This window comes from Pelmatolapia mariae, linkage group LG3_W (genome assembly GCF_036321145.2).
Source record: "Pelmatolapia mariae isolate MD_Pm_ZW linkage group LG3_W, Pm_UMD_F_2, whole genome shotgun sequence".
Lineage (NCBI taxonomy): Eukaryota > Metazoa > Chordata > Actinopteri > Cichliformes > Cichlidae > Pelmatolapia > Pelmatolapia mariae.
Window position 1 is genome coordinate 46,809,199 of NC_086229.1, and position 26,543 is coordinate 46,835,741.

General features: G+C 40.0%; 1 long non-coding RNA gene across 1 annotated transcript; it reads left to right on the top strand.

Annotated features, from left to right (window-relative positions):
• The first annotated feature begins 948 nt into the window (after window positions 1-948).
• Window positions 949-19,983, top strand: LOC134624511 (uncharacterized). The gene is made up of 3 exons (XR_010573600.1): window positions 949-1,293; window positions 1,946-2,023; window positions 17,394-19,983. It is a non-coding gene; the product is annotated as an uncharacterized LOC134624511 (long non-coding RNA).
• Window positions 19,984-26,543: the final 6,560 nt, after the last annotated feature.

Here is a 26,543-nt window from a genome sequence, read left to right on the forward strand (position 1 = left end):
TCTTGTGAGTGTTGCTGCTCTTGGGGAATCATCTACAAAGAAAATGAAATACACAGAGCAAAACAAAAGATGGGGTATACTGCACTGAATGTTTAATCTTTTTAGGGTTATCTATGTATGCAGCCTCTCAAAATAGCCTAAGTGGAAAGGAATTGATAGTTTACATATACTTGCTGTTTTATATAGAATGCTGTGTGAATGAAATTGTCAGTATAATACATAATTGAAAATAATAACAAAGCTGATAAAATTGGCAGATAAAATTGCAATACATGCTGTTACAGGAGATCAGATACATTTAAATATCAGTATTAGCAAAGCAGAAATGGAGAGCATGATAATTGACAGAAAATGAGGAAAAGATGGTAGCGGTGGGAGGAGGAGAGGACAAGGAGATGGTTTAATTCTATTCAAACGAAAACAGGACACACAAGAAGTACAGAGAGCACCAGGAGAGAGGAGATTCATTTTTGGACACATTGGGTTAAACAGTAAACTATTCATTACAGGGATACATCAAAGCGGGAAATGTAGTCGCTGTGGAATAAATGACAAACATGTTCTGATGCACTGTGAAAATTATCAGGAAGAAAGAAGCCATATAATTTAAAACCAGGGGGAAAACAAGATTAAGCGAGATATAAAGGATTTGTTGAAAAGGAAATCCAGATGTGAAAGTTTTTGGGGGCTTTTTTTTAAAGTTTCTAAAACAGGCTAATTTGTATGGAAGGATATGAGGATGTTTATATCCGGTAGTATTCATCTATTTATTTTATTATTGGTTTTTTTTTTTATTAGTGTTATCATTTGGTATGAGCGAATCGTGACCAGACTCCAAACCAGTTGGTGGCGGTATTGCACCACATCATTGTTTGCCAACGTTTGTTGCCAACAGCCGACAAACCACAAAGACGAAGAAGACGCAGTGCGCGTGCCCAGAGCACAAAGTAGGCTTTCAGAAGGAAGAGTGTAACCACAGTCATCGTACTTGTCATTGGGGAGTTTTAGGTTTGTTTGTTTTTTCAAGCCGGCTGAGGCAAATATCGTGTGGGCTGTGCTGAGCTTCCTTACTGCTGCCCCTCTGGTCTCCGGCAGATCACGTTTCTGTTTCTCATGCGTGATTGGAAAGATATACGTTCTCGTAGCTCGGACAGCTTGGTCTCTCTGCAAGGTAGCCGTTAACATACTGGGAGGTGAGTGAGCCAGCTGTCTTTACTAGTCAAGTCCAACTACAAAGCCGGCCTTCTCCGCTGGGGGATCTTTAGTTCGGGTTATTCTGAGAGGGGATCGAGGGTGAGTACATTATAATCATATTGGTTGCCTAACTCGATAACTGTCTACAGGGTTTCTCTCTCTTAGCTAATTTTGTTTTCGTCTGTACGTTCTGTTCAGCCCCTGTCATTTTGTCTGCCTGGAGCATCCAGCAGTTCAGGACCTTATTTTGTTTTAATCATTTGTGTTCGGCTATTTGTTTTCCTTCATATGAAGATGTTGTACTGAGTATTATGATTTGATGAGGTGGATAAAATACAACAGACCCAACATTTAATAACAGAATCACCAACCAATAAGATGGCGCTGTTCTGGCGGCGCCCTGTTGTAGCAGCTCCCTGTCTTTGTAAGCCCCCCCCCCCAAATTTCTTTTTGTTCCTACTGTTTTGAATTATTTTGTTTATGATACCTTTATCTCTATATTTCTCTTTTTATCTAATATTTATCCATCATTACTCTGTTTCTGCACTCAGTTAAACTTTGATTTGATTAATGCATGTCGTTTGTTATATATTTCCTGCTATGACAACTTAGTTTCCCTCTGGGATTAATAAGGTTTTTCTGATGTTGGTGCTGAACCTACGAGGCACAATAATGTTACACAATACATTATTGTAGTGCCCTACAATAATTTTAACTGGATTAAAAAATAAAAATCTTTTTGCTGTCACAGGCGACTGGCAGGAGGCGAAGAGTCTGGTGGAGGAGCAGCTCAGCAGCTGTAGTAGAAAACATCGGTTCTTCATCAAAGGTGACAAAGAAAAATCGCCAACATTATCCTACAGTCATTAATCTGTAATTATTATGATTATTATTATTAATAATAATAACATCTAATTCTGTACACACTGACATTTTGCCTGTTTATCCCAAATGAGAGACAAATCACTGCTGATGAAAAATTTTGTAAAGCAACTAGTATTTCTTAATGACATGTTTCTAATTGTTCATTTGTCAGTGAAATACTTGTAAAACGTTGTTTATATTTAAAAATGTATATTTATGGTATGTACTCATCAGTTTTCAGAACGAGTCATTCCACAGAAACGGCTCAATTCAATTAGGTCATGATTCAGTTAGTTTACCAGGTCAGGTTCTCAACCCACTTTCATTAAAAGGAACCCCGACTATTATGACAAGTTACTCTAAATATGTTACAAATTATCTCCACTACATAAAAACATACTTGAGAATAACTACAATTTTTTTTTTGTTATTCATTAAATCTTTGTTGTTTAAAACTATTTTGGAGCCGTTTGAGCGGCGATGTTTTTTCGCACAAAATGCATTCTGGGATGATGACATGTATTGGTTGTTGGCAGTATAGGTGCTTTCGTTCAGCTAACCTGTGGTTTTTTTTTTGTTTGTTTGTTTTTTTTAAGTGTATCAACGGTATTAATTAACTTGCCTATTAGTGACCTGGTTATGACTTTGTAGACCAGCACTATCTAGTCTTTAGGTCTGATGTCATTAGCCATGTCTGGGCCCAAACTCTGGTGCAGGTCCCAAAGTCAAATGACCACTGCAGCCTTACTGAGAGTTGAAAAACTGTCTAAGGCTACGTTCACACTGCAGGTCTTAATGCTCAATTCCGATTTTTTGATCAAATCCGATTTTTTTTGTCTGCTTGTTCACACTACAAATAAAATGCGACAGCAAACGCTCTCTAGTGTGAACGCTCAAAGCGGCCCGCATGCGCAAAAGAGGATGTCACTCACAACGCGCTCTGTTTAGATCCAGAGCAAACAATATTGTTTGACTGATGGCCTTAATATAAAGACTTCGGACTTTATGTTTCCCAATTTTTGCTCTAGGTTATGTTGTTATTTACATTATAATGTAGATAACCTAATAATTATCCTTATTGCTGTTTTAGAGGAGCGGTGCTTCAAAGGATAGTTGCAGATTTCTGTCAGAATCTGCAGATTATACAGTACAAATAAAATGTTCACGTTTCTCCAACGTTGTCTTCCCAGCAGTTACACTGACAGCTACACTGGATGGCCAGGAAGCGTTCACCATGTCTTCTTGGGCGCTGAAAATTGGCATCTGTCTTGTGTCAGTGACGTAAAAGATGGATTTAATGCGACATGGCCGTTCAAACAGCAGTCGCTTTCTAAAACATCAGATATGTATCGGATTCAGTACCACATACAAAAGTGACCCAGATCCGGATTTGAAAATATCGGATTTGTGCCGTTCACACTGTCATACCGTGATCGGATATGGGTCGCATAGTATGGGCAGAAATCTGTGCCATCAGAAACTGAATTTGAATAATTTAAATTTGAATTTGAATTGCTCAGATTGAATCTGAATTGTAACTTGAATAAATGCTTTTGAAAACTGAATTTGAATTAGTCTAAATTGAAATTGAATTTTATATATTGAAAATGAATTCATTTGCTTTGAAACTGCATTTTATCCTTTAAAAATTCAGCTCTCGAAAAATTTCAGTTTCACTCTCACCATTCAGTTTCAGTTCTACAATTCAATTTCAGTTCCAAAATTCAGTTTTTTGGAACTTACATCCGGTTCCGGGTCAAGCGCAGATTAAAAGAACTACGTTTTGCTAGCGGACCGAAAGTGTTACTGACGGGATTCTACAGCGTCTTCAGCTGAATTAAGACTTCAGAAGTCATTCGTCATGTCGAACGACCAGCGGATAAACTCTCAGGTTGGTAATAAATGTATTACATGTATAAGAACAAGCGTCATGTTAACAAATGATAGCTGTAAGGTAACTTTTATGCTTATTGTAGCTGTTAGCTAAAAATGCTAATTTAGCGTGGTTTGCCCTGAATTCAGCTTTGACAAACAAATATGATCGACTGTTTCTAGTAGAATTCCAAAGTTGTCATCTTGTACCCTGTCAGAGCCCTGTATGCTTGCAGAGACCCCTACAGTAGGGAAACATGCAAAACGGTGTCCAAACCTTTGTATTTGAGCTTTATTTATGTCTTACACAGCATCCCAACTCTTTAGCTAACTTAATAACTTTAGCTAAAGTGAATAGTGTAATTCATTAGTGCAGCATTACTGGATCACCTCTGTTTGAAGTGATATAATATGATATACAACTATCACTGAAACAGCAAACTTTGTAAATAAACAAACAACACTTCTCATTCTCTAAACGTATGGCCACAGCTGTAGATTACACTATCAGTGCTTGTTCACTCTTGACAATAATTACAGTTCTAAATTCTCTTTGTGCATTTACAGGTAAACAATATCTGATATTTTATCTAAATGACTGCTTTGTCTTTGAAAAGGTTAAGAGCCTGAGGCCGGTGACAGTCCAGTTCTACTCTAAGTACATCCTTACGGTGGCTCACAGGACAAGGCCACATTCCTGTCCTGCCAGAAGAGAAGAGAAACTTCAGAGTCTTCATGCAGTTCAACCACACCTGTCATATGGAATATGTCAGGGGTCTCAAACTCCAGTCCTCAAGGGCCGGTGTCATGCAACTTTTCCATGCCCTCGAGGACTGGAGTTTGAGACCCCTGCCGTATGGTGTTCATGCTGTTTTCTACCCCACAGTTACAGCATGTCTGACTGCCTGTTCAAAAATATATGATGAGTTTAAGCATGTGATGACTAAGGCCTTCCATTATGGTGTTTGTCATCACATGTCACAGACATCTGGATGATCATTTGGAATAAACAAAAAACTAAAAGCTTGTTACTTCATCTTTTATCTTTATTATTATTATTGTTCTTATTTCACATTTTTCATTGTTAGGCATTAGGTTTATTTGTAGTAGTCCTTTCCAACTTCTTTCCCTCTTCCATGTTACTGTGTCAGCATCTATTTGGGGTTGGGAGTGGAACAGAAAGTAAGGAAATCCAAAGTGCCATTAAAACCAGGAGAGGTTCTTATATTTCAGAAGAAGGGATTAATTCAAAAGAAATGACCTCAATGCCATATTTTATTTAGGAACCCTAGAGAGCACTTTGCAAAATAACACAATCTTATAATTTCACCCTCAGCTGAGCCAAGCTACGACTGTCAGGGAAGGTGATGTAGGTACAGAGCATGTGAGAGTGGTTAAGTTGATGTCTCTTGTCTAGATGAAGGCACAAGAGGGATCAATGGCACGGCGTAGAGATTCAGTATCTTCAGTCTTCAGTGGATACTCCATTTCTGGCACAAAACACCTGTAAAAGATGGTCGATTTAGGAGGTGACCCGACAACTTCAGCCTGTCAAACATAGCAATGGAGCAGTATGTTTAATAAAAAATCTAATTAAGCATGCACTCAGTACCCTAAGAATTATTATGATAGTTAAACACAGTGATAGTTGTATATCATATCACTTCAAACAGAGGTGATCCAGTAATGCTGCACTAATGAATTACACTATTCACTTTAGCTAAAGTTATTAAGTTAGCTAAAGAGTTGGGATGCTGTGTAAGACATAAATAAAGCTCAAATACAAAGGTTTGGACACCGTTTTGCATGTTTCCCTACTGTAGGGGTCTCTGCAAGCATACAGGGCTCTGAGAGGGTACAAGATGACAACTTTGGATTTCTACTAGAAACAGTCGATCATATTTGTTTGTCAAAGCTGAATCCAGGGCAAACTAGGCTAAATTAGCGTTTTTAGCTAACAGCTACAATAAGCATAAAAGTTACTGTACGGCTATCATTTGTTAACATGACGCTTGTTCTTATACATGTAATACATTTATTACCAACCTGAGAGTTTATCCGCTGGTCATTCGACATGACGAATGACTTCTGAAGTCTTAATTCAGCTCAAGACGCTGTAGATTCCCGTCAGTAACACTTTCAGTCCGCTAGCAAAACGTAGTCCTATTAATCTGCGCTTGAACCGGAACCGGATGTAAGTCCCAAAAAACTGAATTTTGGAACTGAAACTGAATGGTGAGAGTGAAACTGAAATTATTTGAGAGCTGAATTTTTAAAGGATAAAATGCAGTTTCAAAGCAAATGAATTCATTTTCAATATATAAAATTCAATTTCAATTTAGACTAATTCAAATTCAGTTTTCAAAAGCATTTATTCAAGTTACAATTCAGATTCAATCTGAGCAATTCAAATTCAAATTTAAATTATTCAAATTCAGTTTCTGATGGCACAGATTTCTGCCCATAGCATAGGGTCAAAAAAATCGGATTTGATGCGCTTTCGCCTGCAGTGTGAATGTAGCCTAAATTCGTTCATCATCAATAAAAAGATCAGTGTGGCTGCTCTACCAGGTGTAACAATTAAGTTTAACATCCAGGCATCCATGAACACGGAATTTATAACATTTAACTAAGTTAGAAGTTAGCAGGGAGTTAACTCGCTTGCTTCCATCTAAATATAATAAATGTTCTGACAGGGATTTGTGAACCAAATTAAGACATACAGCTCTGTTATCACTTCCAACATAAATGACGACAGGAAAGTAAACAGCAGCAACTGGTATACAGACATGGAAAAAATTGTTGGTACCCTTTGGTCAATGAAAGAAAAACTCACAATGGTCACAGAAATAACTTTAATCTGACAAAAGTAATAATAAATAAAAATTCTATAAATCTTAACCAATGAAAGTGAGATATTGCTTTTCAACTATGCTTCAACTGAATTATTTAAAAAATAAATGCATGAAACAGGCCAGGACAAAAATGATGGTACCCACAACTTAATATTTTGCTGCACAACCTTTTGACTCAATCACTGCAATCAAACGATTCCTGTAACTGTCAATGAGACTTCTGCACCTCTCAGCAGGTATTTTGGCCCACTTGAAGGGCGCCTTTTCCAGACTGCATGTTTCAGCTCTTCCAAAGATGCTCAATAGGATTGAGGTCAGGGCTCATAGAAGTCCACTTTAAAATAGTCCTATGTTTCCCTCTTAGCCATTCTTGGGTGTTTTTAGCTGTGTGTTTTGGGTCATTGTCCTATTGTAAGACAAATGACCTGCGACTGAGACCAAGCTTTCTGACACTGGCCAGCACATTTCTCTCCAGAATCCCTTGATAGTCTTGAGATTTCATTGTACCCTGCACAGATTCAAGACACCCTGTGCCAGATGCAGCAAAGCAGCCTCAGAACATAATCGAGCCTCCCCCATGTTTCACAGTTGGGACAGTGTTCTTTTCTTGATATGCTTCATTTTTCTCTCTGTGAACATCGAGCTGATGTGCCTTGACAAAAAGTTCAATTCTTGTCTCATCTGTCCACAGGACATTCTCCCAGAAGCTTTGTGGCTTGTCAACATGTAGTTTGGCATATTCCAGTGTGGCTTTTTTATGATTTGTTTTCAACAATGGAGTCCTCTTTGGTCGTCTCCCATGTAGCCCACTTTGGCTCAAACAACGACAGATGGTGTGACCTGACACTGATATTCCTTGAGTATGAAGTTCAGCTTGGATGTCTTTAGAAGTCTTTCTGGGCTCTTTTGTTACCATTCGGATTATCTGTCTCTTTGATCTGTCATCAATTTTCCTCCTGCGGCCATGTCCAGGGAGGTTTACTACGGTACCATGGATCTTAAATTTCTGAATAATATCTGCAAGTGTAGTCACAGGAACATCTAGCTGCTTGGAGATTGTTTTATTGCCTTTAACTTTAGAAAGAAAGTCATAGATTGTTACATGTTAATCTCCTGAGACAACTCTTTCCTTTGCTTCCTCTGGTCCATGTTGAGTGTGGTACACACCATGTCATCAATCAACACACTGAGGCTGTGTCCCAATTAAGAGACCGCACGCTTGAAGTACGCGCAGTTCGCGTACTACATACAGTGCGTACTATAAGTACGAGAAATGCGGAAGTGAGAGGCTTGTGAAATGGGACGGTTCAACCTTTGTCACGCTGCTCAGGTTGCCTAGCAACCATGATACTAACGGCAAGAAACGTTTCATACAGCATTGTTTGACAGAAATGAAGGAGAAAAAAATGTTTTTTTTGTTCATTCATTTTTTTATGACATCAATTTGATTGGTTGAGTATCTGAGGCTGAGACCACAGGACTGTAAAAACATGATTGTTGGGCTTCATTTCTGTACTGAACAGTCATTTCAAGATTAGTTAGTAAATAACAATAAGGTAATGTTGTTCATGAGACTAAAATCATCTCACTTTGGTAATGTAAATATAATATGGCCAATATTATATGTATTGTCAAATTATTGTATATGTGTACACACACACACACACAGAGGGTGGGCCATTTATATGGATACACCGTAATAACATGGTAATGGTTGGTGATATTAAAGTCCTGTTTGTGGCACATTAGTATATGTGAGGGGGCAAACTCCTCAAGATGGGTGGTGGCCATTTAGAAGTCGGCCATTTTGGATACAACTTTTGTTTTTTCAATAGGAAGAGGGCAATGTGACACATCAAACTTATTGGTAATGTCACAAGAAAAACAATGGTGTGCTTGGTTTCAACGTAACTTTATTCTTTCATGAGTTATTTACAAGTTTCTGACCACTTACAAAATGTGTTCAATGTGCTGCCCATTGTGTTGGATTGTCAATGCAACCCTCTTCTCCCACTCTTCACACACTGATAGCAAAACCGCAGGAGAAATGCCAGCACAGGCATCCAGTATCCGTAGGGTCAGATTGGGAGACCTTGGGGGCCATTCAACTGGCCAACGATGACCAATCCACTTTCCAGGAAACTGTTTATCTAGGAATGCTCGGACCTGGCACCTATAATGTGGTGGTGCACCATCTTGCTGGAAAAACTCAGGGAACGTGCCAGCTTCAGTGCATAAAGAGGGAAACACATCATCATGTAGCAATTTCAAATATCCAGTGGCCTTGAGGTTTCCATTGATGAAGAATGGACCCACTATCATTGTACCCCATATACCACACCAAACCATCACTTTTGTTGTTCCAACAGTCTTGGAGGGATCCATCCAATGTGGGTTAGTGTCAGACCAATAGCGGTGGTTTTGTTTGTTAACTTCACCATTCACATAAAAGTTTGCCTCATCACTGAACAAAATCTTCTGCGTGAACTGAGAGTCCTGTTCCAATTTTTGTTTTGCCCATTCTGCAAATTCTGTGTGCCGAACTGGGTCATCCTCGTTGAGATGCTGCAGTAGCTGGAGTTTGTAAGGGTGCCATTTGGGAGTAGCTAATATCCGATGAAGGGATGTTCGACTAATGCCACTCTCCAGTGACATGCCGCGAGTGTTACGCTGTGGGCTCTTGCTGAATGAAACTAGGACAGCCACTGATGTTTCTTCATTAGTGACAGTTTTCTTGCGTCCACATTTTGGCAAATCCAACACTGAACCAGTTTCACAAAACTTAGCACGCAGTTTGCTAACTGTAGCATGGGAGATGGGTGGTCTCGTAGGGTGTCTTGCATTGAAATCTGCTGCAATGACCCGGTTACTGCGTTCACCAGATATCAACACAATTTCGATCCGCTCCTCACATGTTAACCTCTTTGACATGTCAATGGCTGTGAACAAAGAGAAACTTGTAAATAACTCATGAAAGAAAAAAGCTACGTTTAAACCAAGCACACCATTGTTTTTCTGGTGACATTACCAATAAGTTTGATGTGTCACATGGCCCTCTTCCTATTGAAAAAACAAAAGTTGTATCCAAGATGGCCGACTTCTAAATGGCCACCATGGTCACCACCCATCTTGAGGAGTTTGCCCCCTCACATATACTAATGTGCCACAAACAGGACTTCAATATCACCAACCATTCCCATGTTATTACGGTGTATCCATATAAATGGCTCACCCTGTGTGTGTGTGTGTGTGTGTGTACACGTGTGTGCGTGTGTATATTACAGCATATATTACAGCAGTGAGCTTGAACTCTGGGTCAAAGATTCAAGTTGCAGTTATTTATATTTCCTATCACCTTAAATCTTTACTCAAAGACAAGTATCTTTGACAGTGTATATGTAGATGTATTATATATAAGAGACAAATATTGTTCGTTTAATATGTTGGTGTTACATTACATCTGGCTTAATGCTTACATATATGTGTAAAAAGCAAATGTACGAGCTGTGATAACTGTTTCTGATAGAATGAAAAGTAGACTAATATATTAAATATTCCTTTATTGGGTGAGAAAATCAGACCATGTCATAACTGCTTTAAGTCATACAGAATAGATATCAGAGCCTTACACAGGCTGACTTCTGCTAAATGGGTCAAACTGGGCAGAAAGTATATAAACACATAACATCCTTATAGAATATGATGTAACACTATAGATCAACTTACCTCAGAATATATAAAGCATATAAACAATTACAGCAATATGATGCAACAAACACAGCAGTACTACTAATCCAAAATACTCAAAGCTTCATAGAACTGAAACAAACATTTATTTTTAGGTCCATTCTGCTGCTGATACATACTTTAGGTTTCTGAATATTAAACTTGTTTCTGTCTTTCATAGTGTTTTACTTGAAGGCCCTGAATACTTTCCCCACACTGAAAACACTGGAATGATACAATTATTTGAACTAGGGCTGGGCCATATTATACCGTTCACGGTAATACCGGTATAATGTTAGGCAACAATAGGAAAATGAAATATCGCGATAGAATATGAGTAAAACGCGCATGCGCAGTGCCTTTGTTTTCATACGCACATGGCCGATTGTTGAGTGAAACAGATGAACCAGAATTGGTTTGTAAAAATGGTGCAACTTCAGTGATGTGGAACTGGTTTGGTGTTTGTCCGTCAGATACACGACAAAGCACATTTTTTTGCAGAACATGCAAGCGGGCTGTCGTTATTGCCATATTAGTCGGACTAAGATGCTCTTGAATCTGGGAGTAATCTGGGTCCTAAACTCCGTATGCTTCAGGTCAAACGAACACTGCAGCATCACTGAGAGTTAAAAACTGTCTAAATTCTTTCATCTTTAATAAAACGATCAGCATTACTGCTTTACCAGGTGTAACTATGAAGTTTAACTTCCAGGCATCCATGAAAACATAATTTATTACATTTAACGGAGTTAGAAGTTAGCAGGAAGCTAGCGGAAGTTAGCTCGCTAGTTTCGCTAGTTACCTAAACATGATACAGCATGTTCTGACTGAGAGATTTCTGAAAAAATTCAAACGTACAGCTCTGCTATCACTTCCAACATAAATGAAGACAGGAAACTAAACAGCAGTGACGTTTGTAGGGTTACTGAAGTTGGGCTAGCTGGTATGTAATGATGTGCTACGTGATCGCTAGCGACACAGCTATGTTAGCATAACATAAACAGTGAAGCTGGAGGACGAACACTAACTTTTCCACTTATAAAAATTAACGTTAAGGTTCCTGATAGTTAGTGACAAATGCAATCGCATGGCAGGATGCTGTAAACGGACCAAACTTCAGTCAGGAGAACAACTGAGATAATCCATCCACAATATGAGGTTAGTCATTAATATACTGCAACAACATGGGAATAGAGCAGCTGTGATAGAATACAGCATTAATGAATCAATGGTACAGAAGTGGAGGAAGCAAGAAGAATGAGTTTAATAAAGTTTGATTTATCTGACTGCTTTGTTTCGCTTAATGTGCCTTATAATCCCGTGCACCTTATGGTCCGAAAAATACGTACTGCACACTGCAGTTTAATGTTGCAAAGCACCTCTTTTTAACTTCAGTGGATATTATACATGGTTATGCTCAGGATATGTCAGCCCATTTCTACTGGAAATGCCTTTTGGTTAAACTTTCAGCAAGGAGTTTGCATTTGCACTGTTAAATTTTTATATAGCTTTAATGCACATAAAAACCAGCTTCTTGTTTAAGTGAAAATAAATGGAAGGTTGTCTTTTTGCGCTAGTAATGTTGTGGAGTTGTATTTTGTCTCGCATCAATTATATCGTCAGTTATATCGTTATCGCAAATTTTCAAATATATATCGTGATAAATATCACCCTGCTCTAATTTAAACATTACCTAATAAGACTGATTCAGGACAGACAATTAGTGATTTTAAACTTTTCTAGCAGTCCTTCACAAACAGGGAAGAGTCTGTCTATTCTCTCCATCTGTCAGCTGCTGCTGGCTCTTCCTCCTCCTCTTCCTCACACACTGCTGCGTTTGTCCTGGTGGATCATCAGGGGTGCAAAGCCTCACAGATGATGTGCAGCAGTGGGTCCCTCAGTCTGTCCTCACTCTGGACACTTGCAGTTGTCACACATGGAAATCAAATGTGTGATAAGCTGCAGGATTCAAACACAAGTGTAACTAGGGCTGCTCAATTAATCGAATTTTAATCTAAATTACGACCTGGGCTTTCAACGATCATTAAAAATGACTGAGCCGATTACTAGCACCTCCCTCGTGCTTTACTCTCGTGCTGCTCTGTGTGGCAAATCGAGCGCACCTCTCTGCGTTTTGAACACGCATCACAACAATTAAGAGGACCCGAGGGAAGCTCGGAAAGCTAAGCAGAAGTTATTTGGAGAGGAGAGGATAATGGCTGCTGAAGAAAGAATGCCGTTGGTTGAAAAGAGCTAAAACGACTTCAGTGGTGTGGAAACATTATGGGTTCGCGGAGTCAGACGTGGATCAAGTAGACATAGTGTGTAAACTTTGCTATGGTGTCGTAGCTGCACCACAGAGCAACACTACAAATTTATTCAGTCATCTGAAGACCGCTCACAAAGTGACATACAATCAAACAATGAAGTAGCAGCAACTTTAGTTGACATACCTCAATGTCAGTTTGATGCGATTGTGCATTGTGTGGCTACACAGCTTGCCTTGATATTTGGTTATCTGCATAAATATTATGCAGTATTTTGAAGTTCACTAAACATTAATGTTTACATTTTTCATTTATTTTTTTATATTGCAAACATTTGCACTGTTATCAGTGTTTGCACACTATTTTATATTATATTTTGACAATCTTTAAAGCCATTATTCAATACATGGTTATTGTTAAATAAATATCGTCAAATAATCGAGATCTCAATTTCAGTGAAAATAATCGTGATTATCATTTTTGCCATAATCAAGCAGCCCTAAGTGTAACTTATAAATACATGTTCATACTTTATTACACAATCCGAGAGAAAGAAAAAGAGAGAGAGTGCAGGACAGACAGACAGACAGGTGACAGTCTCAGGTGTATACACTGCTACAAAACAGCACAAGAGAAGGAGGATTTAGTGTTTGTGTTATTACGAGTGCTAAACAAGAAGAGTTCCCAGATGGTACAGTGGACACATGTGTGACTCCTGTGATTAAAGCATCTTTCTTTCAGCTTAACGAGTGAACCGTCAGCTCTCCAAAAGTTGATTCTGTTCATCTGGACGTAACGTTTTGTGGGAGAAACGTTTCGTCACTCATCCAAGTGACTTCATCAGTCTCAGCTGACTGCAGGTTTCAATCTTATAAACAGTACATTTGCATAATGACTGAAACCAGCCCACTGAAGGAACAATGGGCTGGGAGGTCAGTTCCTTAATCATAATTGTGCAAATTCTCATGACCATTGATCAACAACCACTGACCAAAACCCACTGATCAAAGACCACTGATCAATGGCCATGAGTACCATTCACAGAGAGTTGGGGAATGGCTGCAATCACAGCATTGTAAGATGGCGAAAGATGTACCCTTAGGCCCCCTCCTCGATTCAGAGATGGTCTTTCCCTTTTCACGTAAATGGCCTCCTTGACTCCGCGCTCAAACCAGCGTTCTTCCCTGTCCAGGATGTGCACATCCTCATCATTGAAAGAGTGTCCACTGGCCTGTAGGTGTAAATAGACTGCGTGTTTTGCGGCAAAATTATCCACACCCACCGCCGCGCTATGAATTGTGGGATATATGGGACCACTAAGCGTGCACTGGACCACACTTGATATTTGGGGAAATCGACGGCGCATTTGGAGTATGCATTTGAAGTACTCTTCGAATAGGGCTTTGGAGTTGACGTCACGCCGCAGTGCATTGTGGGATCGCGGCACCATGTCAGAAGGCCACAAATCAAAACAAACACACTGTGTTGGAAGCAGGACTGCCAGAACCATGATTAAAATCAGCGCAAAAGAGAAAGGGCTGTATCGCGACCGATTGCGCCCAGATGCCAAGAGATGGTACTTGGAAAAAATAGCGTGCATTGGTAATGTGGACCCGTATGAAAAAAGGCAGTGGAGTGGAAACTCAGACGGCCTACTGCCGTTGTCCTATCCCGAAATCTTCGCGTACCTTGTCTGTGGAGTCAGCGCATACACGGTGAATCATTTTTGGAATTATAAATTCCTGGAGGCGGACATCTAATTCACAAACGGTTGGGTACAAGATTTGGCCGTTTTTTAGCCTCCACGTTGTGAGTACGTTGACCATATGACCAAGATACAGCCAGAGGTTGCCAGCTGTGCGTTGCCATGTAACTAGTTTGCATTTCATGTGTATGTACTTGCTAAGTACATGTGAACAGATCTTGAATTTAAAAAAAATGAACATACTTTTCTTTTCTGTTTCATATTTCATATGCTGGTTTGCCTGCAATAATGCTAAATAATAAGCTAGTCCGTCAATATGACGTGGTTCTGCAGCATCACACATTAGGATGTTTTATCTAATTATCTATGACCTCAGCGCATTCAAAATAACACTAAAAGCCTATTAAGCGAGATATGAATTTATTTAGAACTCACCGGAAAGAAAATGCCTCGAGCAAACCAACAAAAAATTGCAGATGGCAGAGAACTCGATATCCGCTCGTTTGACACTGCAATCCAAGCCTGACGTCTTTGTTTAGTAATATCGGATACATGAGATCCCTCCCGTTGCCTCCAGGAGGGGAAACGATGAAGAGAGCCCATTTTCCAGCTTCTTGCCTTCCCTATCATGTGATCTAACGTTGCAACCGACAACACAGCACGTACAAACCATAGCTGATGCTTCCTCCGTGTGCTTTGTTTGGCCTACTGTCATGGCGGGAGGGAGGGGGGCAAAATGTAGATGACACGTCGCGTGGCGGTGACGTAATCGCACTCAAAATGCGTACTTCAAGCGTGCGGTCTCTAAATTGGGACACAGCCTGACTACCTAGAGTCCTATATATAGGCCTACTGACTGATTACAAGATTGGACACACCTTGGATTAACATGTCCCTTTGGTCACATTATTTTCATTCTTTTCTAGGGGTACCATTATTTTTGTCCAGGCCTGTTTCATGCATTTATTTTTTAAAATAATTCAGTTGAAGCATGGTTGAAAAGCAATGTCTGAATTTCACTGGTTAAGATTTATAAAAAAAAAAAAAATTATTATTACTTTTGTCAGATTAAAGTTATTTTTGACCATTGTGAGTTTTTCTTACATTGACCGAAGGGTACCAACAATTTTGTCCACATCTGTATATAAGTATGTAGATGTGTATATACAGGTCCTTCTCAAAAAATTAGCATATTGTGATAAAGTTCATTATTTCCTGTGATGTACTGATAAACATTAGACTTTCATATATTTTAGATTCATTACACACAACTGAAGTAGTTCAAGCCTTTCATTGTTTTAATATTGATGATTTTGGCATACATAACTCATGAAAACCCAAAATTCCTATCTCAAAAAATTAGCATATCATGAAAAGGTTCTCTAAACGAGCTATTAACCTAACCATCTGAATCAACGAATTAACTCTAAACACCTGCAAAAGATTCCTGGGGGGCAGTCTTACCCGCAATCATGGGTAAGACTGCCGACCTGACTGCTGTCCAGAAGGCCATCATTGACACCCTCAAGCAAGAGGGTAAGACACAGAAAGAAATTTCTGAATGAATAGGCTGTTCCCAGAGTGCTGTATCAAGGCACCTCAGTGGGAAATCTGTGGGAAGGAAAAAGTGTGGCAGAAAACGCTGCACAACGAGAAGAGGTGACCGGACCCTGAGGAAGATTGTGGAGAAGGACTGATTCCAGACCTTGGGGGACCTGCGGAAGAAGTGGACTGAGTCTGGAGTAGAAACATCCAGAGCCACCGTGTACAGGTGTGTGCAGGAAATGGGCTACAGGTGCCGCATTCCCCAGGTCAAGCCACTTTTGAACCAGAAACAGCGGCAGAAGCGCCTGACCTGGGCTACAGAGAAGCAGCACTGGACTGTTGCTCAGTGGTCCAAAGTACTTTTTTCGGATGAAAGCAACTTTTGCATGTCATTCGGAAATCAAGGTGCCAGAGTCTGGAGGAAGACTGGGGAGAGGGAAATGCCAAAATGCCTTAAGTCCAGTGTCAAGTACCCACAGTCAGTGATGGTCTGGGGTGCCATGTCAGCTGCCGGTGTTGGTCCACTGTGTTTTATCAAGGGCAGGGTCAATGCAGCTAGCTAACAGGAGATTTTGGAGCACTTCATGCTTCCATCTGCTGAAAAGCTTTATGGAGATGAAGATTTCATTTTTCAGCACGACCTGGCACCTGCTCACAGTGCCAAAGCCACTGGTAAATGGTTTACTGACCATGGTATTACTGTGCTCAATTGGCCTGCCAACTCTCCTGACCTGAACCCCATAGAGAATCTGTGGGATATTGTGAAGAGAAAGTTGAGAGACGCAAGACCCAACACTCTGGATGAGCTTAAGGCCGCTATCGAAGCATCCTGGGCCTCCATAACACCTCAGCAGTGCCACAGGCTGATTGCCTCCATACCACGCCGCATTGAAGCAGTCATTTCTGCAAAAGGATTCCCGACCAAGTATTGAGTGCATAACTGAACATAATTATATGAAGGTTGACTTTTTCTGTATTAAAAACACTTTTCTTTTATTAGTCGGATGAAATATGCTAATTTTTTGAGATAGGAATTTTGGGTTTTCATGAGTTATGTATGCCAAAATCATCAATATTAAAACAATGAAAGGCTTGAACTACTTCAGTTGTGTGTAATGAATCTAAAATATATGAAAGTCTAATTTTTATCAGTACATTACAGGAAATAATGAACTTTATCACAATATGCTAATTTTTTGAGAAGGACCTGTATATGCGTAAATGCATATGTGGATTTCCTTTCTTGGAAGTATGTTCTTCATTTGAAGTAAGGTTCTAAGAATGCAATGTGGCGTCATATGTACACTTTGTAGGTTTGGTCGTTCCATAACTGCATGTGACCGTTTTGGTTCTTTGTCATCATAGGCGAAACAATGGAAAGCGTGTCGAAACCTCGGCCCATTGATGATTGCAACATAACCCAACCAATTCCAGCAAGTAAAGATGAACCTGTTGTGATCCCTGTGGAGAAGACTTCTACCACTATGAAGCAGGCCAGAAGACGACAGCGCATTGACAGTGGGAACAGAAGCTTTACATGCGATCAGTGTGGAAAGGCTTTTACTCGTAATAGCAGTTTAACACAACATCAGCTCATCCACACTGGATTAAAACCATTCAGCTGTGATCAGTGTGGAAAGGCTTTCACTCACAATGCCAGCTTAAAAATACATCAGCTCGTCCACACTGGATTAAAAGCATTCAGCTGTGATGAGTGTGGAATGTCTTTTGCTGAGAATAGCAAGTTAAAAAGACATCAGCTTGTCCACACTGGCATTAAACCATTCAGTTGTGATCAGTGTGGAAGGGCTTTCACTCAGAGTAGCAGCTTAAAAAAACATCAGCTCATCCACACTGGATTAAAAGCATTCAGCTGTGATCAGTGTGGAATGTCTTTTTCTTGCAATGGCAACTTAAAAAGACATCAACTCGTTCACACTGGCATTAAACCATTCAGTTGTGATCATTGTGGACAGGCTTTTACTCATAATAGCAAGTTAAAAAAACATCTGCTCATCCACACTGGATTAAAAGCATTCAGCTGTGATCAGTGTGGAATGTCTTTTACTGAAAATGGCAATTTAAAACAACATCAGCTCGCTCACACTGGATTTAAACCATTCAGCTGTGATCAATGTGGCAGGGCTTTCACTCAGAGTGGCAGTTTAAAAAAACACCAGCTCATCCACACTGGATTTAAACCATTCATCTGTGATCAATGTGGCAGGGCTTTCACTCAGAGTGGCAGCTTAAAAAAACATAAGCTCATCCACACTGGATTTAAAGCATTTAGCTGTGATCAGTGTGGAAAGACTTTCACTGAGAATGGCAACTTAAAACAACATCAGCTCATCCACACTGGATTTAAACCATTCAGCTGTGATCAATGTGGCAGGGCTTTCACTCAGAGTGGCAGCTTAAAAAAACATCAGCTCATCCACACTGGATTGAAAGCATTTAGCTGTGATCAGTGTAAAAAGACTTTCACTGAGAATGGCAACTTAAAGAAACATCAGCTCATCCACACTGAATTAAAACAGTTTAGCTACAATCAGTGTGGAAAGACTTTCACTGAGAATGGCTTAAAAGAAAATCAGCTCATCCACACTGGCATTAAACCATTCAGCTGTGATCAGTGTGGAAAGACTTTCACTGAGAATAGCAGTTTAAAAAAACATCAGCTCATCCACACTGGATTAAAACCATTTAGCTGTGATCTGTGTGGAAAGTCTTTTACTCGGCGTAGAACCTTAAAAGAACATCAGGCCATCCACACTGGAATTAAATCATTTGTCTGTGGTCAGTGTGGAAAGGCTTTTACTCAGAGTAAAACTTTAAAAGATCATCAGCTCATTCACACTGGAATTAAACCATTCAGCTGTGATCAGTGTGGAAAATCTTTTACTCGGTGTAATAACTTGAAAGAACATCATCTCCTCCACATTGGAGTTAAACCATTCACCTGTGAACAGTGTGGAAAGTCTTTTACTCGGCGTAGAACCTTAAAAGAACATCAGGCCATCCACACTGGCATTAAACCATTTGTCTGTTGTCAGTGTGGAAAGGGTTTTGGTCGCATGGATGCTTTAAGAAATCATCAACTAATCCACACTGGAGTTAATTAATTTTTAAGTGGTCAGTGCTAAAAGGCTGTTACTTCTATGTACATGTTTTAAAAAAAAAATCAGATCGTTCACACTGCAATTATAGTGTGTATTGATTTATGGTAATTGTGAAATTTGTGGAAATTCTTTCATTTATAACAAATATTATTGAGTCATTAGAAAATCCACACTATATGTCCTGCTATGACAAAACTAGCAGACCAATGTGACATTACTCTGACAAAGTTCTTTTGGACATCCTGGTCAATCATCTTAAGTTTAAGATTGCAGACTCCTATAGCTGTCATGGTACTGGGTCTTGACCCAGTTTTTTGTGCTTTTGGACATTAGCTGTTTCCAGCTTCAGTTTTATTGAATATTGTAATATTTAGTGTTTATTTCTATTTCTGTTCTTGTATTTGTTTTTCTGCTTTATGTAATATTTGTAATTTCTAGTCTTTAGGTTCTGTTATCATACCTTCCCTCTTTTCCACATTCTGTGTTTTATCAGCCTTTACTCCAAGTTTGTTTTACTTTCAAATTTTAATTTTATTCGCCACATATAAAGTCATACAAACTACGATATTCAGTGAAATGCTTGTGTCCAAACTGCGTTTGGTGTTGCTCTTCTGTCTTCCCAGTTTGCCTTGTTCCCAGCTTAGTTTCTTACTTTTAGTTTTTGTGTTCAGCAATTTGGACATAGCTATTCTTGTTTCATCATTATTATGTTCCTTATGAAACCTCCAGTTCTTGGGTTGTGTATGGTTGGGTTTTATTTATTAGTATTTTTGTATATTTTGGTGTTTGAGAGTATTTTTTGCTTCAACAATAAATCTGCCTCTTTGCGTTTATTTCCCTGTCTGTGAGTCCTTCCTTCTGTCTGTGCCATCATGACAATACTAACTTGAGACGACTGTATTCTGTCCGTGGTCGTTAAGGCGTCTGGCAAGGGATCTCAAAATTGGATTAGAAATGGCAGACAGTTGGTGTCGTAAACCACCTCCTCTGTTCAAAGATAATTATTCACAGTGGACATAGGTGGCTTCTTTCACTCCTCTTTCAATCCATCTGTCTTCTCTGTCCAAAATGTGAACATTGGCATCTTCGAAAGAGTGACCTTTGTCCTTTAGATACAGATGGACAGCCGAGTCTTGTCCCATGGAGGTGACTCTTCTATGTTGTGCCATGCATTTATGAAGTGGTTGTTTGGTCTATCCAATGTAGAGGTCTGGGCATTCCTCGCTACACTACCGCATGCACTATTGTAAATATCAACACTTCGCTGAGTTCTTTTGATTCCTCAGAGGCATCCGATGGAAGACAAAACACTGCTCAGTAGACCATTTAACGCTTTATTATTTCTATAAGGGATATGCGTCCTGCATGACATGTTGCCACGGATCTCAAAATGGTGGCGTGCCCCTAACACTTTTATTACAGAAGCTTTCTCATTCTATAGAGTGGGCCATTTATATGGATATACCGTAATAAAATGGGAATGGTTGGTGATATTAAAGTCCTGTTTGTGGCACATTAGTATATGTGAGGGGGCAAATTCCTCAAGATGGGTGGTGACCATGGTGGCCATTTAGAAGTCAGCCATCTTGGATACAACTTTTGTTTTTTCAATAGGAAGAGGGCCATGTGACACATCAAACTTATTGGTAATGTCACAAGAAAAACAATGGTGTGCTTGGTTTCAACGTAACTTTATTCTTTCATGAGTTATCTACAAGTTTCTCTTTGTTCACAGCCATTGACATGTCGAAGAGGTTAACATGTGAGGAGCGGATCGAAATTGTGTTGATATCTGGTGAACGCCGTAACCGGGTCATTGCAGCAGATTTCAATGCAAGACACCGTACGAGACCACCCATCTCCCATGCTACAGTTAGCAAACTGCGTGCTAAGTTTTGTGAAACTGGTTCAGTGTTGGATTTGCCAAAATGTGGACGCAAGAAAACTGTCACTAATGAAGAAACATCAGTGGCTGTCCTAGCTTCATTCAGCAAGAGCCCACAGCATAGCACTCGCTGCATGTCACTGGAGAGTGGCATTAGTCGAACATCCCTTCAGCGGATATTAGCTACTCCCAAATGGCACCCTTACAAACTCCAGCTACTGCAGCATCTCAACGAGGATGACCCAGTTCGGCACACAGAATTTGCAGAATGGGCAAAACAAAAATTGGAACAGGACTCTCAGTTCACGCAGAAGATTTTGTTCAGTGATGAGGCAAACTTTTATGTGAATGGTGAAGTTAACAAACACAACCACCGCTATTGGTCTGACACTAACCCACATTGGATGGATCTCTCCGAGATTGTTGGAACAACAAAAGTGATGGTTTGGTGTGGTATATGGGGTACAACGATAGTGGGTCCATTCTTCATCAATGGAAACCTCAATGCCACTGGATATTTGAAATTGCTACATGATGATGTGTTTCCCTCTTTATGCACTGAAGCTGGCACGTTCCCTGAGTTTTTCCAGAAACATGGTGCACCACCACATTATGGGTGCCAGGTCCGGGCATTCCTAGATGAACAGTTTCCTGGAAAGTGGATTGGTCATCGTTGGCCAGTTGAATGGCCCCCAAGGTCTCCCGATCTGACCCTCTTAGACTCTTTGGGGTCATCTGAAGGCAATTGTCTATGGTGTGACGATACGAGATGTGCAGCACCTGAAACTACGGATACTGGATGCCTGTGCTGGCATTTCTCCTGCGGTGTTGCTATCAGTGTGTGAAGAGTGGGAGAAGAGGGTTGCATTGACAATCCAACACAATGGGCAGCACATTGAACACATTTTACAAGTGGTCAGAAACTTGTAAATAACTCATGAAAGAATAAAGTTACATTGAAACCAAGCACACCATTGTTTTTCTTGTGACATTACCAATAAGTTTGATGTGTCACATGGCCCTCTTCCTATTGAAAAAACAAAAGTTGTATCCAAGATGGCCGACTTCTAAATGGCCACCATGGTCACCACCCATCTTGAGGAGTTTGCCCCCTCACATATACTTGTTGTGAGGGGGCACCATGTTATTATGGTGTATCCATATAAATGGCCCACCCTGTAGTCTAAATAACAGTGTCTAAGTAACTTTCCACTAGAAATGGTCCCCTCTTATCTACATTTTCCCAGGCAAGCGTGGGCGAGAGTCTACAGCTTTCTATTCCCCAAGGACACATGGTCTAATGCCTTTATTTTCAGGGCTGTGTCCACTTAATACTACACTGTATAACTTTATAACACTTATTAATAAAAAAGCATAGCTTTATTGAGGCAATGCAAATTATTTAATACCAGCACTACATTGTTAAGTTTATGTTTAGGAGTTTTGTCTGATACACCAGCTACATAGGGGATGACAATGTTGTTGCCTTTGTCTTTCTTATCCTCCCTCGCTAATGTCTCATCTTCTTTTCTGTGCATCTTTGCTGACTTAATGAAAGCCCAATTAGGATAACCACATGTTTTAAGAGCTTCCTTGTATGTGTTCCTTCTTTTTCCCTTCAGGCTTAGAGGGAACATTTTCTGCATGGTATTGTAGTGCTGATTACTCCGAGTTTGTGTTCCACAGGGTGATTTCAGTCAAAGAGGAGGTACTGGTCTGTGTGTGTGGGCTTCCGGTAAACTTAAATTTTGAGGTTTCCATTCTCTTCAATGCACAGTCCAGGAATGGCAAACAGTTATCCTTTGTGTGTTCTCTGGTGAACTTGATGTTTTTATCCATGGCATTAATGTGCGCAGTGAAGGATTCCACTGCTTGGGTTTTGATTAAGGTACTCTCCCTCTAAACGAGCCAAGAGCCTTTCTTTCCACCTCCTCCATGTAAAGGTTGGCTACAATAGGTGACACCGGGGAGTACATGGCACATCCATGTTTTTGTCTGTAGAAACCCTTGTTGTATTTGAAATATGTGGTGGTAAGGCGGAGGTCTAACAGTGTGCAAATCTAATTGGGAAGGTGAATTTGGTTCTCTCTTCCAAAGAGCTGTCTTCTTGTAGTCGTTTTCTGACAGTCTCCACTGCCTCCGTAGTAGCTATGCAAGTGAAGAGAGAGACTACATCAAAGGACACCATGGTTTCATCTGGATCCAGGGTAAGTTTCTGGACCTTGTCGGTGAAGTTGGTGGAGTTCTTGTGGGTGTTCCCCACAAGAGGTGCTAGGATGGTAGCAAGGTGTTTCGAGAGGTTGTAAGTGGCTGAGTTTATGCTGCTAACAATGAGTGGAACACCTTCTTTGTGGATCTGTAAATGCAGGGTATGGCATCCCCTGGGTAGAAATGGTTAATGGGCTGGTTCTTAAATAGCGCTTTTCTACTCTCAATGAGTGTCACGGTTCTGGGTCATTTTAACCCAGCATTTTCAGTTTCTTATATTCCTTTGTATTATGGTTTGTAATCTGATGTTTTTGTTATGCTTTGTTGTTTATTAGTATAATTCTGTGTTCCAGTTTATTCAGGTTTTGTTCTTAGGTTTTGGGTCTTGTGTGTGTGTCTTGTGCCTTAGTGTACAGTCATGGCCAAAAGTTTTGAGAATGACACAAATATTAGTTTTCACAAAGTTTGCTGCTAAACTGCTTTTAGATCTTTGTCTCAGTTGTTTCTGTGATATACTGAAATATTATGACAAGCACTTCATATGTTTCAAAGGCTTTTATTGACAATTACATGACATTTATGCAAAGAGTCAGTAGTTGCAGTGTTGGCCCTTCTTTTTCAGGACCTCTGCAATTCGATGGGGCATGCTCTCAATCTATTTCTGGGCCAAATCCCGACTGATAGCAACCCATTCTGTCATAATCACTTCTTGGAGTTTGTCAGAATTAGTGGGTTTTTGTTTGTCCACCCACCTCTTGAGGATAGACCACAAGTTCACAATGGGATTAAGATCTGGGGAGTTTCCAGGCCATGGACCCAAAATTTCAATGTTTTGTTCCCCGAGCCCCTTAGTTATCACTTTTGCCTTATAGTACGGTGCTCCATCGTGCTAGAAAATGCATTGTTCTTCACCAAATTGTTGTTGGATTGTTGGAAGAAGTTGCTGTTGGAGGGTGTTTTGGTACCATTCTTTATTCATAGCTGTGTTTTGGGCAAAATTGTGAGTGAGCCCACTCCCTTGGATGAGAAGCAACCCCACACATGAATGGTCTCAGGATGCTTTACTGTTGGCATGACACAGGACTCATGGTAGCGGTCACCTTTTCTTCTCCGGACAAGCCTTTTTCCAGATGCCCCAAACAATCGGAAAGAGGCTTTATCGGAGAATATGACTTTGCCCCAGTCAGTGTTGGGTAAGTTACTTTAAAAAAGTAATTAATTACTAATTACTTAGTCAATATTGTATTCAAAATACTTATCTAATTACTGTGTCAGAAAAGTAACTTAATTACTACATAAGTATTTAACTAAATACTTCTTAAAATCCATATAAACCTTGAGTGGACAAACAATAGAAATTAAACTCTTTAAATAATAAATACATTTTTTTAAAGACGGACACTCTACAGTACGCAGCGGTAGCATCTGTTCCACAATGTAGCCTGCCAGGGCTGGACTGGGACAAAAAAAATCGACCCGGGCATTTTGACTAGAGACCGGCCCACCAGGTATTATAGGAAAAACCATAAAGCCTTTGAATGAAAACAAACGCTGTTGTCACAGTGATGTACACTGTCTTGTTGGTATATATGTATCAATCTAATAAACTTAAACCTACACCATCCTCCCTATTCTGGTATTCTAAACAGTACCCGAAAGTAGACTGCTTGGTCGAGTTAACCTCCTGAACTATCTACAACACATGATGAAAACCTGAAATTAAGACAGAGAAGACTAGAGGTGAGACATGATCATTACTGATTACTGATGACAGATTTAGATATATTTTCATAAACCATTCATTGCCACATCAATAAACACCATTGCAGGGCAAAATATTTTTTCTAACATGGCAACCTTTAAAAAGTGAAAGGACATAGAAAGACAGATGAGAAAGAAAAACTTAATTGACTTTTTGATGGCATTTTACACACAGTACTGGTACAGTATCTAGAAAATGTGAGAAAATGCTGGCATCATAAACAGTACTTAGCTACTTCTGAAGAAATTATGATGGGACCCTGAAAAAATACTATGTACACTAAGAATAAGAATAAGAACAACTTTATTTATCCCGAGGGAAATTCTTTTGTCATGTACATGCTCAAAGCAGCAGGAGAGACAGAGGAACAGATGAATAAGATATAAGATATACAATATATACAATAAGAATAGTGTACAGTAATATACAGTAGGATAGTGCAAGACATAGTATCGGATAACTCTAACGAAGTAATATATATAACTATATCCTGGTGAATAAATAACTTAACTATCAGTGCAGGCGATTCTAGAAAGTGACAAAGTATTGTCAAATAGAATAAAGGGAGTAGCAGCATATGATGGGGGGAAGAAAACAAATATTCAATAAGTACTCTTGGGTAATATTGCACGGTCTGGGAGGGAACAGAATAATATAGGTAATCGTCTCAGGAGAATCACCTACAGAGTGAGGAAGAGTTAAACAGTCTTATTGCCACCGGCACAAAGGATTTCCTGTGGCGGTCAGTTTTGCATTTCGAGGCAATGAGTCTTTTGCTGCGTTTGCTCCGATGGTCCATCATGGGGGCGTGCATGGGGTGGGAGGGGTTGTCCATGATAGAAAGAAGCTTTTTTAGCATTCTCCTTTCAGACACCTCCTCCAGGTTCTCCAGTCTGACACCCAGGACAGAACCAGCCTGTCTAATCAGTTTGTTCACTCTGTTGGCATCAGCTGTCTTCACCCCACTTCCCCAGCACACAGCTGCAAAGAACACGACGCTCTCCAACACCGAGTGATAGAGCATGGTCAGCATTTTCCTACAAACATTAAAGGACCTGAGCCGCCTCAGTAGGAAAAGCCGACTCTGCCCTTTTTTGAAGATAGCATTGGTGTTCTTGGTCCAGTCCAGTTTACAGTCCAAGTGTACCCCCAGGTACCGGTAGTCCTCAACGATCTCCACATCAGCCCCTCTGATGGTGACAGGGGTAGGAGGAGGAGCCTGCTTCCTAAAGTCCATAATCAGTTCCTTTGTCTTTGTGATGTTAAGTTGTAGGTGGTTTAGTTCACACCACTCGACAAAGCTGTCCACCACACTCCTGTACTCCTCCTCCTGTCCATCCCTGATACAGCCCACAATGGCAGAGTCATCTGAGAATTTCTGCAGATGACATGACTGAGACTTGTACCTGAAGTCAGATGTGTAGAGCATGGGCGTAGATTTGGTTCTGGCATTGGTGGGGACGAATGATTCAACCACGGAACCCTGCCCTGTTTCTTTTTTTTTTTTTTCCTTTTTGTTTTTGCTTCTTAATAAAAAA